Source organism: Ursus maritimus, unplaced genomic scaffold (genome assembly GCF_017311325.1).
Source record: "Ursus maritimus isolate PB19 unplaced genomic scaffold, ASM1731132v1 scaffold_5, whole genome shotgun sequence".
NCBI lineage: Eukaryota > Metazoa > Chordata > Mammalia > Carnivora > Ursidae > Ursus > Ursus maritimus.
In genome coordinates, this window is record NW_024426663.1 from 50,951,773 (window position 1) to 50,969,882 (window position 18,110).

Here is an 18,110-nt window from a genome sequence, read left to right on the forward strand (position 1 = left end):
TGTGCTGATTTAGGTGTTATGTTTTAGGGGAAACCAAAGGTACGTTAATATTTTATTCATCTTCCAATTAACTAGAAATGGCGCATCCTTGTATCGCCCCACCTCACGCAAATGAGTTGTTCAAATTAATGTATAAAAATAAAAATGAAAATTTTTTTTCCTGGCACCTGTTTGATGACAGAATTCTAATCAATGGCAAAACTGCCCTCGAACGCAAGTTTTCATTTCCTCCCACAGGGTGGTCAGAACGCCCGGAGGGTTCGCCCCCTGTCCCTTCAGAAGTCCCCTCTTCCTCCTCTCCGGTGGCCTCTCCCACTCACTTTGTGCTCGTACAGATATCCGCATAGATGCAGATCACTTTCACTTCTGCTGGGGAAAGTACAGCCCACTTCTGTAAATGGCAGAGACCGGGAGAGGACTTCGATCTTCAGACACCAAACTATTGGACTTGAGAGGATCAGGAAACTTTCAAGCCCAGTGGTGCCGGAAAATGCCTGCGTGTCTGAGCCAAGCACAGGGGCAGGATGGGGAAGGAATACAAAGGAGTTAGAAAGGGAATAGGGGAAGAAAGCAAGAGGGGAGGATGGAAGCAGATTGTTTAGTGTGAATATGCCTGCGCTCCTTGATCGAACAAATCCTCACCGGGCATGGGAAGCTCAGCCCCAGACCGCACATGTTTTCACTAGGGTCGGCCGGGGGACTATCTGCTGACTCAGTAGCTCTCAGCTGAACCAGGAAATGCGCCAAAATTAGGAGAGTCACTGTGTTAATCAGGGTCACTCTGAAGCAAGTTATACCGAAGAGAAAGAATCCTCTGATGTGAATTTTTCTCTTCTTGTGAAATTCCCTACTTCACGTTCAAAGCAGAGAACACACCAGCAGTAGCTTTTGTCCACCAAGTGCAGTTGGCTTCTTCTAGAAAAAAGGCATCTGCGTCACTTCGAAGTTAGATTTCGTTCTGTCGCTGTCAGAGCGTTTGCCCAGAAAGGGAGCCGGTTTCTGTGATGACTGCTACACGAGCAGGTGCCCTTTGCGTCCCACAGATAGTAACTCTGATAAGGACTTACTGAATGCCTCCTCCAGGCGAGAATGGAGAGAAACAAAGCATAGCTCCTACCCTCCCGGGGCTTTAATTGTAACTTCATAATGAGAATTTTCATCTGTGTGGCTCCTTCTCTAAAACACAAAGGAGGCTTTTCAGAGGCTGCTTCATTGAAGTGTCAGGGACAGAAGGTAGGTGGTATTTTTATTCCCATTCTCCAGTTGGGTAAAGTGAGTTCTAATGAAGTCATGTTACTTGCTAAAGGTCACCGAGAGGTCAGAGCATCAGAAAAAAAAAGAGAAAGAAAGAAATGATCACAGGACTGTGTCATACACTCATAGTTTAAACTGAAAAGGAAGAAAACATTTTGGTGTGTGGGGGCTAATCTAAAAAGAAATGTGTTGCTCTGTTTCTCAGTTTCATTTATTCGGTAAGTAAGAGCCAGGTGCTATTCTAGGCAACAAGGATATAGCAGTGAACAAAACAAAACTCACATGGGGCTTACATCTCGATAGGAGAGCCGACAATGCATTTTTTAAATATGTAATGTGCTATGAAGAAAATAAGCACCTGGTGAGAGGGTAGTGCGTAGAGGTGCTGTTTGGATGGCGTGGGGCGGGGGCTTCCCTGAGGAGTGATATTGGAACAGGAATCTGAATGAGGTGAAGGAGAATGTCATGTGGACATGGGAGGGACTCCAGGTGGCACACCAGCAAGGAGGAAAACCGTCATGGAGGAAAGTAGTTGGCAAGTTCAAGAAACAGCAAAAAGACCAGTGTGGCCAGAGAAAACGTGGGGCAGAGGCACGGAGATTTGGCCAGCAAGACAGCCAGGGGCCAGGGTGGCGGTGCTGGCTTTGACTCCATGGGATGGGGAGCTATCGAGGGTTAGAGCCAAGGACTGCAGGGATGTGGCTTAGTTTTCACAGGATCCCTCTGGCTGGTGTGAGAAGAACAGACTGTAGAGGGGCCAGGGTGGAAGCTGGGAAAACAGTCAGGAAACTTGCCATCCTGTCATCTGAGACAGGGTGAGGACTCTGGGAGGCAGGCAACCGGGGAAGGGGGAGCGCTGAATATGAAGTCAATGGGATTTGCTGAAGGACTGGAAATGGTGAAAGAGAGAAAGAGAGGTTTACAGATCAGATAATCTAGCTGACCTGTAAGTCCTTTGCAACTTAGCATTGCAGGATACCCATCAGAGCCAGGAAAACATTCTTGTCTTGGGCACTCAGTCTTTTGACTTAAATAAGATGACACTGTGTGTTCACCCTGGTTCCGCCTGTTACGAGCTGAAAGACGAGGGCAAGTGAATAGCCCTCTCTATTCCTCAGGGTCTTAGCGGTGAATTAGGGATGATAATTTCTGCTGTTCCTACTTCAAAAGGACGTTGAATAGAACTCTGTAAAGATGACACAGCACCAGCTTAGGGCTTATTAGTGACATCATCAGCACCGTCAGAGTTAACTTTATGAGTCAGTTGGGTTGCCTTTGGTATATCATTAATAGATTCTAGGAAGTTTCCCTGCCCAAAATTCTCTCTCCAACGGCTTGTCATGGTGAAAGAATGTCACAATGAGCCTGAGTCCTTTCTGTTAAGTCACTGTGGACCTCAGACATCCTCCTTTAAAATAGAAACTTTAACCTGACCTGCTGTCAGTCGTTTGTCATTTTGGGTGAATATACATGTCAGATTGCTCTTCTGCCATCATAACTAACTTAAGTTGCAATGGGAGAAAGGAAAGAATAAATATGGGGTGGAGAATGCAACAGTTGTGGGGCTGCTGATACTGTGGACAGATTGAGAAGATTCCTTTGGGGAGGAGCCTCCAAAAATAAACTGTGTCTACAGTGAAATGTCCAGATTTGCCTGACATCATGGTGTTTCTCTCATCTCATAAAAATGATCTCCTAGAAGCACGCCTCCTTGAAATAATTTTAACAAGTAGCTACAGAAGCCAAATTGCTCTAGAAAGACATTGAATTCATGGAGAGTCATATGCTCTACTGGCCCCTTTGGCTTGCTTTGTTTAAACTGGTCCCCACTGCACTTCTTTGATTATGGGTGTCCCCACTTTGCCTGAGCCTTTAAAGAGTCCCCTTCCCCTAAATATTTTTGGAAATGCCCAGCGGTGCTGACATGTAATCAGAAATCATTCCATCGACTGTCCCCATCATGCCCAGAATCCAGGAACATGGGCTCCGATGCTCCCGCAAAGATGTCCCTCACGACTAGAGGTCTGTCCCCATCACCATTGTTATCACAGTGACCAGTGCCTGGAAATCCTGGAGGCCCAATGTTGGTAATTTTGGGATACCAGCCAGTCGAGCTGGGAGCACAGCAAAGTGACAGCTAAAGGCTTTCTGAGGAGTCCCACAGCAAATTTGTTCAACCTCGGATGTGATGGTGGTTTGTGGCAGGGCCTTCTCCCTGGAGGTGTGGCGGCCACGCAGAGAAGTCATCACCCCACACCCGGAGACTTCCCCAGATGTACTGCCCCTCTAAGGTATAAACTCTGCTCCTGTCATCTTTGCAGCTACCATCTGCACTGCAGGGACGGTCAACTCCATGCCCAAGCCAATGTCACTGTGATTCAAGCCAATGTCATGGCAACTCAGTGGGGGGGGGGACACTCAGTGAGGGGGCTCCCCGCTGCAAAGCTCTATGAGCCCCATTATGTTACTACCGTTATAGAGTTATCATTCTTTCACATCGCAGCCACTGTGCCTTTCTCCAAGGCTGCTGACGAGCCCGTGGGGTGTCTGGGTGTCAGCTGAGATACTATCTGTAACTCCACTCTGCACTAATGGCAACCTTTATCATGGGAAGCCGTTTAGTTCTTCCCTGGAGGCAGCTGTTCCTCTCTGTAACCGTCTTCCATGTGGGAGCGCCCTCCTTTCTGCACATGGTGGGCAAGATTTTGATTTTTCTCAAGAGGCTCCTAAGCCCTGTTGAAAATCAATAGATAGAAAAGAATGCATCGGGGATGGGCGTGGCCTGCCTGCGCTCCCAGGAGCTCCAGAGCCGCAGGTCCTGCCCAGTCCTGGCACTCTGCAGTCCTCCATCATGTCTGCACCTTTTCCCTCCTCTGCTCTGAAGGGACCCCAAACAGTACATCCCATGAAACCACAAAGATTCAAACCTCCCCCCTCCTCCTCGTATCTCTGTGCAAGCAACAGTACAGATGATTAAACTCACAACATGCTTAGCTGGTACTGATGGTTAACTGGGAGTTTCTGAGTGCAATTCGGAGTTGATTCAAAACAGGGATATGTTCTTAGTGGTTGCGTTTAAGTGCTTAGTGCTCCCAAACAGTAGGGCAGGACCTTGCTGAGGACGCGGTCTGTGAAACACAGGGTGCCGGCATCGTCCCTTAACATCACATGCACCGTGAAACTTCTCTCCTCACAAGTTAAATATCTTCATGGCATAAAGTTAGAAAAGTACGGAAAAATATGTTGAAGAAAATAGCAATCAGTTATCATCCACTTCCCACAGATAGCCATGGTCAATATTTTAATGCATTTCCTGTGAAATTACTTAGCATAAATTAGTATCTTTTAGGAAACATCTCATATAAAGCATGAAATACATAAAGATCTCTCAGAGATAGTCCTACACACATACAATTTATACACACATGTATATGTATATATAAAATAATAAGTATATATTATTAAGTATAAGTAGATATTAATAAGTGTAAATAAAAAATGTATACATATATGCATATTTTATTGTGAGCGTTTTCCCAGATAATTAGAAAAACATGATCTTTGAGGGCAGCATTCTGTCTTCCGGGTGCAACACATTTAAACATTCTCCCATTGGTTGGTATTAAGGTAGTTCCCAATTTTTTATTATCACTACACTGCCTCTCTTATCAGTGAGGGAGAACATATTCTTAGGAGTAGAATTTCTTTCTCAAGGGCTATATGTATTTGGCACCTGAGCTGAAATGCATCCAGCTGGTGGGCTCTGACACAGTGCCCGGCAGGATCCAGCTGTGTGCCGGGGACAAAAAGGAGGCGGTGGCTTGCAGCACACCTTCAGCTTTTGCCTCTGGTGGGAAGAATCTTGACCGCGGTTTCTAATATTCCTCTGCCCAAAAGTGGATACGTAACCTTGTCAAGTCATGGAACTTTGTCCTGCCTCTGCTTACTTACCTGGCAGAGGAGGATAAGCTCATCGATTCTGTAAATGGTAAATGACTCTGCAAGGCTGAGGTCTTAGTTTCACCGTATCAGTGGGTATAGAGCTGAAGTGAGGGAATGGGTGCCCTAGCGTCAGACTGTGGGTTTTAAGTCTTGGGTCCATCGTTTCTTATGTATTCTTACGTAACTTGGTCAAGTGACTTCTCTTTTCCTCATCTTTAACACGGGTGATTATAGTACTTACCTCGCAGGTCAGGGTTAGGTGAAATCAGGCATTTAAGGCGTGCATCATGTGTTAGGGACTATTATTGTTGTTACTTATTATTTAGACTCAATGTGAAACTGCTGCTTGCTTCCTGTTAAAGGTTCTTAAAGCATGGGTAGTATGAGAAGTTAAAATTTAACCAAAATACCAAAGTAACTTTATTCAAAGTGTCAAATCAAATCAGTGAAGTCAGTGTTTTTCAAAATATGTGCCCTGAAGTCTTAAGTTCTGTAGAGTGTGCCCCAGGGACCTTTGGTGGGGGATGGGTGGTAATCAGAGTGGTAAGGGCAGCCGGGTGTTCAGGACCCCCAAGCACATAGATTTGCTTTTATGGCAAGAACTGTTAGGTGATGAACAAAATCATTTCTTCATCTTGGATGCACAGCTAGACCTCCTTTCCCAAGTCCCGTGCAATCAGGCGTCACCATGGGACATTGTGGGCCATATGATCTGTGTCTCAACTACCCCCACCGCTACCACTGCAGCGTGAGAGCAGCCTCAGGCAACAGGTGAACAAATGGGTGTGCTGTATCTCAATGAAACTTCACCAAACTTTATTGTTTGCCAACCCCCGGACTAGAGCATGGCAAGCAAGGGAGAGTTACAGGAGCGGTTGGAAGGGCAGAACTTGCCAGATAGGAAGGACCTCGTGGACCCTAATGTGAAGTTTAGCTTTTATACTCAGAGCAAGAGGGAAGGCTTCAGAAGGTTTTAGAAAGGGGTGTGGCCTGGTATATATAAACCCAGTCCTCAATAGAGCAGTGTTTCAGCTTTCAATCACCATGTGTACCACTGGCCCCATTTAAGTATCCCTCTGTGAGTTTCCTAAGGAAATTCAAAGTGAGCTCCTGACCAAGACAGTATCTTCAAGGAAAGACCAGCTGGCAGACCCCAAGGGGCTTCACGAGATGGCATTTATAACCTAGATGAAGTTGCCATGGCTTTATCACTGATCCTCAGGTAGGATCAGAACCCTGATTCTTAGTCCCCCATCGCTCTCTTCCTGTCACTCAGTTTAGGTGATTAACATATGAAGTCAGAAGCACAACTAAGTAAGTGCCAATGAAAAACATAATTGCCCCAGTAAGCAGCCTATTCACAACCCGTAGACAGAACTACATTTGAACAGCATAACAATAATCATAGTGGTTGACATTTATTAACAATGTGCTGGGCACGGTAGAAAGCACTTTATATGATTACCTGGTTTAATCCTCACAACAAGACTATCTGGTAGAAACTGTGGTTAAGCCCCCCCTCACAGAGAAAATCAGAGGTTCTCTAACTTGTGAGATGACAAAGGGAGTGAGTGTTAGAGACGGGAGCTGAACCCACATGGTGTGAACCAGAGTCTGGGCTCTTAACCACTACAACGTGGTGTCCCGTGGTGTCCCGTGGCAGGCAAACATGTTTAGAAAGTTGCTAGTGAACATCGACTCAGTTGGGGGAAAGGAAGGCAAGGAAATCCGATTTTACGGTTGTCAGGCTCACATAGCCCGAGGCATTCATCTCACTTAAGGACCCTATTGCCAGCAGGTACGTCCTCAGCTCACAGTCCTGTGGTTCCAACACTCTGTCCACCTCCACACCAAGCTGTGGCCTTCCTGCTGGGACAGGAATTCCCAAATCCTCTTATTTCCTGGATGGGGCTGGAGGAAGTACATACGGCTGAGGTTTGTTTCACCAACTCTCTTTTCCCTCTGTGTCTCATCTTATCTTTCTGTGCCTTTGGATGACTTTGCAACCATTTTATGTGAGTTTCATAATTAAATGCGGAGGGTAATTCCCTGGGCTCCACCCCACCATCAGGGAGTCCCCAACATGATTAATCTCCCCACCTAGTAAGACTGCAAAATGCTTCAGAATCCTTATTTATATCTTCAGGGGCGGGGGGAGCCATATCTGGAGTGCAATCATCAGTAAGAATAGTTGGCCACATTAAGTAGTGAAAATCCTAATCTCCTGCTGTGTAGACCAGGGTCCCTCCTCAAGGATTAGAAACATTACACTTGCCCAGGTATGATCAGGAGTTCGCTGAGGAGAGTAAATTCTCATTTGAACTCCTTTTTTTTTTTTTAAGATTTATTTATTTATTCATTTTAGAGAGAGAGTGTGTCTGTGTGTAAGAGTGGGGAGAGGAGCAAAGGGAGAGGGAAGCAAACTCCACCCTGAGCACAGAGCCCCACATCGGGCTCGATCCCATGACCCTGAGATCACGACCGAGCCAAAACCAAGAGTTGGACGCTTAACCGACTGAGCTACCCAGGCGCCCCCCGAACTCTTTTAAAAGAGAGCAGAAATGAATGAAAGGATCTGCTTGAATAGACAAGACTAAGTCCATATGATCTGTGAATTCTATTCCTGAGAACAAATCAGAATTTACAGCTCGTCACACGGATTCTCTGCCCACAGAATAAGCGAAGTCAAAGCACATGTAAGGAACAGAGCAGATGCTGTTGGCGTGGTCTTACAGAGAGACACGCGGAGAGGAGGCAGTAGCTCACCAGGGCCCACAGCTTAGCCCCAGATGAACAGCTGCTTAGTGTGCCACACATGTCCCAAAATGACTCACTGGTACCTATGAGACAAGGTTTGACCCATTAATTAGTGTACCATAAAGTTCGAATAAAAACTGTTTTTCCCAAGTGCTGTTTTGATGAACACACAAGTTATATGCAAGTTTAGAAGTTAGTCAAAGAAGTCTTGACAACCAGATCCTTTCAACTCTGGCCTTCCCTTTGTCCCTGCCTACTCTTGATCATAATCTGAATGAACTTTAACTTGTCACCTCGAACGGAACATATATTTTTATAAAACAAATAGCAATTGGGGCGCCTGGGTGGTACAGCGGTTAGGCGCCTGCCTTCGGCTCAGGGCGTGATCCCGGCGTTATGGGATCGAGCCCCACGTCAGGCTCCTCCGCTATGAGCCTGCTTCTTCCTCTCCCACTCCCCCTGCTTGTGTTCCCTCTCTCGCTGGCTGTCTCTATCTCTGTCAAATAAGTAAATAAAAATCTTAAAAAAAAAAAAAAACAAATAGCAATGGCATAACTCTTGTGCTTTATTATTTCAGCTGATTTGTATCACTGTATCAACATTCCGAAGAAAATAGAAAGTATATGTTGGTTTTAATAACTTTTTTCTTTTTTATTATTGCTATTGACATATAGTCCATGATATAAACTTCTCCATTTAAAAAAATACAACTCGCTGAGTTTTAATATCTTCTTAACTTTGTCCATCCTCACTGCCTACTCCCAGAGTTTTCCATCACTCCAGCAAGAGAACTCCATACCTGTTAGCAGTCCCTCCACATTCCCTTCTTCCCAAACTCCCTGGCAACCACTGATCAACTTTCCGGTTTTGTGAATTTGACTACTGGGGACATTTAACAGTAATGGAATTTTATGTGACCTTTTGTGTCTGTCTTCTTTCACTGAAATAATGTTGTAACATGCATCAATCGGTACTTCATTCCTTTTTCTGGCTGAATAATGTTCTTCTGTATGAATATACTTTTGTTCATTTATCAGTTGATGAACATTTAGGTCACTTAGGTCATTTCTACTTTCTGGCTATTAAGAACAATGCTTTGGGGTGCCTGGGTGGCTCAGTCGGTTAAGTGTCTGCCTCAGAGACACAGAGTCCTGGGATCGAGTCCCACATCGGGGTCCCTGCTCAGCAGGGAGCCTGCTTCTCCCTCTGCCTGCTGCTCCCCCTGCTTGTGCTCTCTTTCTTTATCTGACAAATAAAGAAATAAAATCTTTAAAAAAAAAATAAGAACAACGCTGTTATGGACATTCATGCAATAGGTTTTCTGTGGATATGTCTTTGTTTCTCCTAGGGAGATAGTTAGGAGTGGAATTTCTGGGTCGGATGATAGCTCTGTGTTTAGCTTTTTGAGGAACTTTAATGGTGGCTGCATCATTTTACATCTCATCAGCGATATATGAGAGTTTCAATTTCTCCACATTCTTACCACATTCTTTCCCATTGTTTTATGATAGCTATCCTAGTGGGTATGAAGTGATACCTCATGTGTTTTTTATCTTCATTTCCCTAAGGACTAATGATGTTGAGCATCTTTTCCTGTGCTCATCGGTTATTCGTATGTCTTCTTTAGAAAACTATTCAAGTCATTTGCCTATTTTTTAAAACGCAAGGTTGACTTTATATTATTGAGCAGTAAAAGTGTATTGTAGATACTGGATCTAGACCCTGACAATTTGCAGATATTTCTTCCATTCTGTGGGCTGTCTTTTCATTTTCTTCGTGATGTCCTTTGGAGCAGAAAAGCTTTTGATTTTGACGCAGTCCAGGTTGTCAATTTTTTTCCTTGTTTGTTTGTGCTTTTGGTGTCATATCTAAGAATCCATTGCCTAATCCAAGGTGATAGAGATTTACACCTGTGTTTTCTTCTTAATATGTTATTGTTTTAGCTCTTGCATTTAAGACTTTGATCTATTTTGAGTTAATTTTTGTATACGGTATGAGGTAAGGGTATCCCACTTCACTTTTCTGCATATGGCTATCCAGTTGTCCCAGAACCATTTGTTGAAAAGATTATTTTTTCTTCATTGAATAGTCTTGACATTCTCAGCAAAAATCAATTGACAACAGACATGTGGGTTTCTGGACTCTCACTTCTTTTCCATTGATCTGCATGTCTCTCCTTACGTGAGTACCACACTATCTTGATTACCATGGCTTTGTAGTAAGTTTTGAAATAAGGAATCATGAGTCCTCCAAACTTAACTCTTCTTTTTAAAGATTATTTTGCTCTTCTGGGTTTATAACTTTTTAAAACACCAAGTTAAAATGAAGCTGCAACTCTCTTAAAGGAAGACAGTTTCAAGAAGACGCTGTAACCTCTGCTTTGTATGTAGAAGGTATTTTTGAAAATGCTTGTCGCATGGAATAGATTAATTTCATCTCTGTTCAAACTCTGAATCCCAAAGTCACTTCTTTGGAGCCTCTTCTCAAGTCCATCTCCTTCCTAAGAAAATAACTCTTTCATTCCTATTCTGTAAATACATCTATTTGAGCACCTGGAGCACTTTGTTCTATTTCTTTATGTGTTTGTACCCCTATTAGACCATACCCCCATAATGGACTAGCATCACATCGAATTCATCTCTTGGTCCCCAAAATCACGCCCTGAGTGGGTGACCAATATGTGTTTGTTGGAAGGAGAGAAGGCAATAATGTAGGAAGGGAAGATGGGTGAGAAGGTAAGAGGAAAGGGAAAGTGAAAGAGAAAGAGAAAAGAAATAGCTAACGTTTACTAAATGTTTATAATGTTCTACACATTGTTTTAAGAGGCATCATCTCTTGCATTCTTACGAGTACCTTACGAATTCATAGCAACCTTACGAGTACTCTTATAACACCCATTTTACTGATAAGGACAGGAAGACAAAGAGTTAAGTAATTTGCCCAAAGTCATACAACTAACAAGTAGCCTAGGCAGCCTGCCTCCTTGGTTGTGGTCTTAAATAACACACCATGCTGGGACACCTGGGTGGCTCAGTCGTTAAGTGTCTGCCTTGGGCTTAGGGCATGATCCTGGAGTTCTGGGATCGAGCCCCACATCAGGCTCCTCCGCTGGGAGCCTGCCTCTTCCTCTCCTGCTCCCCCTGCCTGTGTTCCCTCTCTCACTGGCTGTCTCTCTTTCTGTCAAATAAATAAATAAAATCTTAAAACACACACACACACACACACACACACACACCATGCTACCTGTCAAGTAAGGACTCAACTAAAAATCCCTGGGCTCTTACAGATTGGCTCAGCAGGTTTTGAGGTGGTGCCCAGGTATCTTTTCTTCAAACAAATTACCCAATGATTTGATGGACAACTCTGTTGGCAACCAACACTGCAGGGGATGGGCAAATAAAACACCATGGAGGGGCAAAGCAGGGAGGACTTTGGTGAGATGTCATACTTGGAAGGAAAATCCAGGAATGATAAGAGACACCTGGATACTAATAAAGATAAGGGAGGAAGAAAAAGAAGCTATTTGGAGTCTAACCCAGAGGGAGAACAGACCAAGCAATGAACATCCCTTCGGCTGCCGGCCCCCAGTTGGCCCTGCGTGCGTCTGTGCGGCGTACCCTGCAGGGCACGTTCCTTCTACCAGGTCCATATCACACCTACAGTCTGCCTCAGAGCACCCTAGCAGCAAATGAATGAACCACAAAAGCACAAGAAACAGCTGGCATGGATTTATTGCTTGTCATTGCCAGGCTATGTTCTAAGTGCTTTCTAGTCAGAACTCAGTCTTCACAACATTCCTGAGGCGGGTACTGTTGTCTTCCCTCAGGTTACAGGTGAGGACTCGGAGACACACAGCGTGTAAGAAGCTTATCAAGGTCCCATAGGTAACAAGTGACGGAGCCGGATTCCAACCCAGGCAGTTTTGCCCCAGAGCTGATCCCCTGCACCATTGTGCTGCTTCCAGAAGGAAGATCAAAGGCAGAATGAAGGGTGAGGCCCGTTACTGCTGCAATTTGGAAAAGCTACTTGAAGCAAATTCTCACTTGAGCAAAATGAATGCACAAACCCTTCAGAAACCCCTGTTGCTGGCCCAGCTCCAGGAGGAGTGGTCGTTGGGAAAACTATGAGAACGGCAAGGGCACTTAACCCCCCCCCCCCCCCCCCCCGGAGGCTGCAGGCGCCTGCCTCAGGTGGCTAGCCCTTTGCATCCCCGGTAGTGGGGCTGTGGAGCGGGAAAGGGTCCCAAAGCCAAAACCAAAACCCAGCCTTTTGTCGCCTCACTCATGGCTTTGTCTGCTGTGTTGTACAAACTTTGGTGGTGAAGTGAAAGGGGTTTTGAAGGCGTGGACATAAGTAAACAAATGAATTTGTGGGTTGACACATCGCCAGCAATAAATTCATGGAAGGTAAATATTGACGTCTGAAGATTATATATCACTGTTCAGTGTGCAGAGAACTTGACCAGGAGCTAGGAAAGCGTGCATGTTCATTCTGGTTCCTTGGCAAATCGGTGAGACTACTGACAAATTATTCCTTTCCTTTGTGCTTTTCTTTCTTTTGGCTATAGAATTTTGCTGGTTAAAGAGCATGAGGTCAAGTTCTTTGTTTTTAAATGTCTTTCCCTATTTGAGCCCCTCAGCTGGATGCAGGAAATCTATGGTTCTCTCGGGTTTCATGATGACCAGATCCCACCAGGATATGTAACTTGTGTGGTTTATAGGATTATAGGACCCCAAAGCTGTGGGGAGTCTGATAAATCACACAGGGAAAATGTCCAGCTAGTGGCTGAACTTCTTTTACAGAAACCCCAGCAGGTGCTCAGTGAGGCTCACTTTACAATCCATCATATAAGGAAGAAAGTGGCTTAGCTTAAAGGAACTAGTGGGGTGTGTGTGTGTCTGTGTGTCTGTGTGTGTATGTGTCCTTTCTGATTGTGCTATGCCAATGTTTCCTCTCGCTTTCTGCAGAGATTGTAATTTGTTGGTTTCTTTACATTGCCAGTCCCTAGCACAGGGTTTAGTGACAACAATAATCATGTAATATAACAGCACTTATGAAATGTCAGAGATTATGGTTTATTTAGAGAAGCTTATTTCATCTGTATGTGATTGTTACAAAGCAAATACTATCATTATATTTATTTTTCAGATAAAGAAACTAAAATTCAGAGAGGTTAAGTCACTTGCCTGAAGACACATATCTACTAAGAGGTAGAGTCTCAAGTCTATTTCAGACTAAGCTGGAACTATTAATAACTAAATAAATGTTTACTGAATCCAACTAGTGATATCCTTATCCACCACCATGTCTTATATCCCTGCAATGGATGAAAGAGAAGTATAAAGCTTATATATGTAAAGCATTAGCAATATTGGTATAGGAATTACAGGGTTAATTCAACTAAGGGATTGATTTTTTAACTAGCAGAGTTTTTTCTTCACTATCTGGTTTGGGTTTCAAAAACAAATAATAAGATATTAAAATATTTTAGTACATACTTCACGAGAGTATAGTTACAGGTACTGTATTTAAGGTGATATATTATCAAGTCTACAATAAATAAAGCAATAAACTATAAGGCTGGATCGATATGGAAAGCAGAGTAATAATTTAGGCTATCCTAAAGAGAAACTAGGTAAGATATTTCTTTTGGAGGATTACTGGAGTTTTGTTTGCTTATTTGTTTGTTTTTTTCTTTTAAAGCACAGCCTAAAATAGAGAAGCAACTTCTATATTAATTAAAATGGAAATGTGAGGCAGAATGAACTGAGGTTGATATTCTCATTTATGTACATGTATTTTAAAGAAACAGTTTGACCATCTCACCCGATTAATCATTAACAGGAAACTCTAGCCAAATTCTTGAAGCAGGTAAAGTTTATTTTTAGGCATCCAACTGGCTTCTATCTCTGGTTTCCCTTGTCTTTTACGGCCACCCTAGACGCCTAGTAACCTTAGCCTGTGTCTCACTTCCAGAAGGCAGCACCCATGTTTTAGACCTTGATTCTTGATGTCAGGATCATTTCATATGCAAATATTAAAGAGCTAACTCCAGCTGGCTGAGTGGGGGGTGGGAGAGGAGCAGGAGGAGAAGAGAAAAGGAAAGAGAAGGGGGAGGAGGAATTTATCAGAGTCTGTAATAGTGAAGTCTAGGGGTAGCCCTAGCCTCAGGATCTAGACATTCAAATTATATAATTGGAATCTGTTTATCCCCAGATCTCTTTGGGTTTTTCTTATTTATTATTTTTTTAAGTAGGCTCCGCATCCAGCGTGGAGCCCAGTGCAGGGCTTGAACTCACGACCTTGAGATCAAAACCTGAGCTGAGATCAAGAGTCAGATGCTTAACTGATTGAGCCACGCAGGTGCCCCTGTTTTTCTTATTTTTTAATCAGCTTCATTGCACTGGGGCCTCTAAGTGGTAGAATACAGCTCCTCCAGGCCTCCATTTTATCAGCTTGAAAAGGGCAAGTTTCTGAATAGTCCCGGAAGACCTAAAATGAAAGCTCATTTGTGCCTGTTATGTGTCCCTCTCTAATAGGACAGGCCTGACCATCCATAGAGCTTGAGATGGGGTTAATCCCACCACAAATTCTTGGACTGAAGTTGGGGAAAGGATAGTTTTCCAAGGGAAAATTGAAGTTCTAATACCACATGTGAAGAGTGGCCTCATGGCAGACAAAAAAAATATCTATCCACCATCTGGTCATGGTAGAGGACATATGCCCACAAATGTCCACAAAGGGTGGAGGTTGATCCTCACAATCATTGTGGTATCCCTAAATGATCCCTTGCAGGTAGGTGACTCTTCCCAGTTCATATGTAAACTGACCGTCTTGAATTTATAAAGCAGGTAACATAAGGATGGATTCAGCAAAACTGGGTCCATAAGCAGCACATGAGGGCTCTTCAGATAGAAGCCTGTTCTGCACAGCTATCCATGACTCTTGCTCTAACTGAATTTTTCAAAAATGCCTAAAGGAAGATGGAAGTAGAAGATGAGTTGGTAATGGACAAGCATATTTTTAATAAGCCCACTAATGTGGCACATTTAGGTGCTTAATGATTGTTAGGAATTATATTTGAGCAATTCTAATTCTGTACTGCAGAAAAACTTTCACAATGGTGCAAAGATAGCGATACAAGGATACTCGTCGTAGCATGGCTTCCAATTGTGAAAAATTGGAAACAAGTATTTCATCAACAAGGGAAAGGTTACATTTATTATAATATAGCCAAACAATGGAGAACTGTGCTACTATTACCTGAATATATTGACATGGAAAGATGTCCAAGAACATTTGATGAATAAAGTTGAAAAATATGCATAGTAAAATACCACTTAAAAAAATTGTGTGTGGGGGCCTGGCTGGCTCAGTCGGTGGAGCATGCGACTCGATCTCGGGGTTGTGAGTTGGAGCCCCACATTGGGTGTAGAGATGACTTAAAAAAATAAAATCTTTAAAAAAATGATGCATGTGTATACATGCATAGACAAAAAGGTTCCAAAAGAATGCACACCAACTCTTAAAAATAGTTATATCTGCAAAATGGGATTGTGTGGGGGCGAGAGTTTTCACTTTTTACTTTATGCATTTCTGTCTTTTTTGCTTGGATTTTTAAAATAAATACGTATTTTTTAGCATGTATTATTTTAAAGATTTTTTTTAAGACAGAAGTAATATCTAAAAATGCATTTCATTCTTCTAATGCTACCCACAAATAACCATTCTTCTTGGAAACCCGTGATCTTCCTTCTGTAAAATCTTTCTCTCACTCCTTACTGCCCTCCATTTGCTCTATCGAGTGACCTAGTCAGGACATAGAGTCTTGTTAGGTGTTATTTTTAATTTAAAAAACTGACTTATAAGGCATATGTAGAATGTAATACCAGAATATCCATTTAGTGACCCATTTTTTTTTCACAATTTACCCCCTCATTAGTTCCAGAGAAGACTTGGCCTATTTGTAATAAAAATAAATTTAGACAGATAGGTAGCGATATCTCACAGATGGAATACAATTAAGCAATTAGAGACTGATCAAGGAGGCTGTGTTGGTGTGATGAACAGAAACACATGGGATGAAATCACAGAGAGGTAAAATAGAAAATGAAAATCAGGACCAAGGAAAGAGGAATAAAAATATGCTGGACATCATTCAACAACTATTTGCTGATGGTAATTATAGGGATGGAAAACCCATCAGGCCTATGGAGCTAAAATTAATCAGCAAGTATTCACAGAGTGCCTCCTGCTTCTATTACTGGTTCTGGCTTCCTGCCTGCCCAGTGCCCAGGCTGGAGACATTTGCGTGACATTCAGCTTGTCAAGACAGAAGAAGCAAAATAAGCAGGCAGAGGCCCACAGCAGCCTTCTCTATCCCATCATGTTTGTTAAAATCATAGTCCAGCAAGACAAGTTCCTTCTGTGAAAGACTATGAAACTAGCTTAAAAGTTGTAAACATCACTGTATCACCTGAGAAGGGCCCAAGTAAGTAGAAGTACTATTTCTGCAAGGCCATAGCCAATCCATGTGGGACTATTTAAAAATTTTGAAGTACAAATCCACATTCTTTTTCTATTGAAGTCAGGAAGGGAAATCAGTAAGACCTCTAACAGCTATGCTTAATTTTCAGGGTTCTTTCCATTGCTGACAAACATTTTAGCTCATGAATAATTCCCTTAAAATGTAAAATATGATATTTATATCACTGGTAATATTTTGATAAATAGCTATAGTAGCAAGCATCTCTTCTCACTCTTTCATTTTATCCCGGTCTTAGATGTCAGTGGTGAGAATTCAACCCAGGCTTTGCCAATCAGACTATATTTCCCTTACATCCCTTAATCATACTCATTGCTTCAGGCATGAGCATGTGACCTAACTACACCGATGAAGCCCCTTCCAGGGACATGTACTAAAATTAGCAGAAAAGAACTCTCTTTCCATTGAAATTACTAAACTGGTAGGATGTTTTAAATCCAGGTGCTGTAGGCCACCAGGTGGAGATAGCCTTCTCAGGAGAAAAGCCAAAACAGAGGAAAGCAAAGCTAGCAGATCATCCGAACTCTTTTGACATCATTAAGCCCCTGGATCCAGCCATGTCTAAAACTAACATTCTCTAGATTTTAAGTAAATCAATAAACTTTTTTTTATTTTAATGTGTTTTTTTTATCATATTATGTTAGTCACCATAATTACATCCCCGGTTTCCGATGTAAAGTTCGGTGATACATTAGTTGCGTATAACACCCAGTGCACCATGCAATACGTGCCCTCCTTACTACCCATCACCAGCCTATCCCATTCCCCCACCCCCCTCCCCTCTGAAGCCCTCAGTTTGTTTCTCAGAGTCCATAGTCTCTCATGCTTCATTCCCCCTTCTGATTACCCCCCCTTTCTTTATCCCTTTCTTCCCCTACCGATCTTCCTAGTTCTTATGTTCCATAGATGAGAGAAATCATATGATAATTGTCTTTCTCTGCTTGACTTATTTCACTTAGCATTATCTCCTCCAGTGCCGTCCATGTTGCAGCAAATGTTGAGAACTCTTCTTTCTGATAGCTGAGTAATAACTTTCTTTTTGCATTAACAGTTGGGTTTCTTTTAAATGCACCACAAACCCATCCTGCTGGAATGTTAATAACAAGCTTTATAAGTATTGCTTCTGTCAGAAATAAGCAAATTACATGGGTAATTCAATAATTCAAATAATAATTCATAATTCTTCATACTTCAAACCAGTCATGCTCGCCTCCTAAAAGCACTCCCTGATTATTACCATCTCCATATCCACACCCACCTCACTACCTTTAACACCCAGATGACTTCTTGATGCATACATGGTTCCCTATGCGTCCATCACACAGTTCTCCATTGTTTGCATGAATCTGCATTGTTTGATAAAACTTATTACTGTACCTGTCTCCATTTCCTCCTAGGTAGGTATTGTATCTTAATCATTTTTATATCCTTACTGCCTTACACTGGGGCCTAACATGTAGTAGTTGCTATTTTGTTGAAGAAATTGTATTTTGCTGAAGAAATGAATGAATGGGAGAGAAAATTTGTTCAGAAATTGATAATGATTATAATGATTATTGTAATGATTCCATGATTAATTGAAACTATCAGTAAAACAGCTAATATCAGGAGA

The 18,110-nt window shown here is 42.6% G+C and overlaps 1 long non-coding RNA gene across 1 annotated transcript; it reads left to right on the forward strand.

Annotated features, from left to right (window-relative positions):
* The first annotated feature begins 424 nt into the window (after window positions 1–424).
* LOC103663706 lies at window positions 425–12,319 on the forward strand. The gene is made up of 3 exons (XR_568848.2): window positions 425–1,233; window positions 6,995–7,131; window positions 11,780–12,319. It is a non-coding gene; the product is annotated as an uncharacterized LOC103663706 (long non-coding RNA).
* Window positions 12,320–18,110: the final 5,791 nt, after the last annotated feature.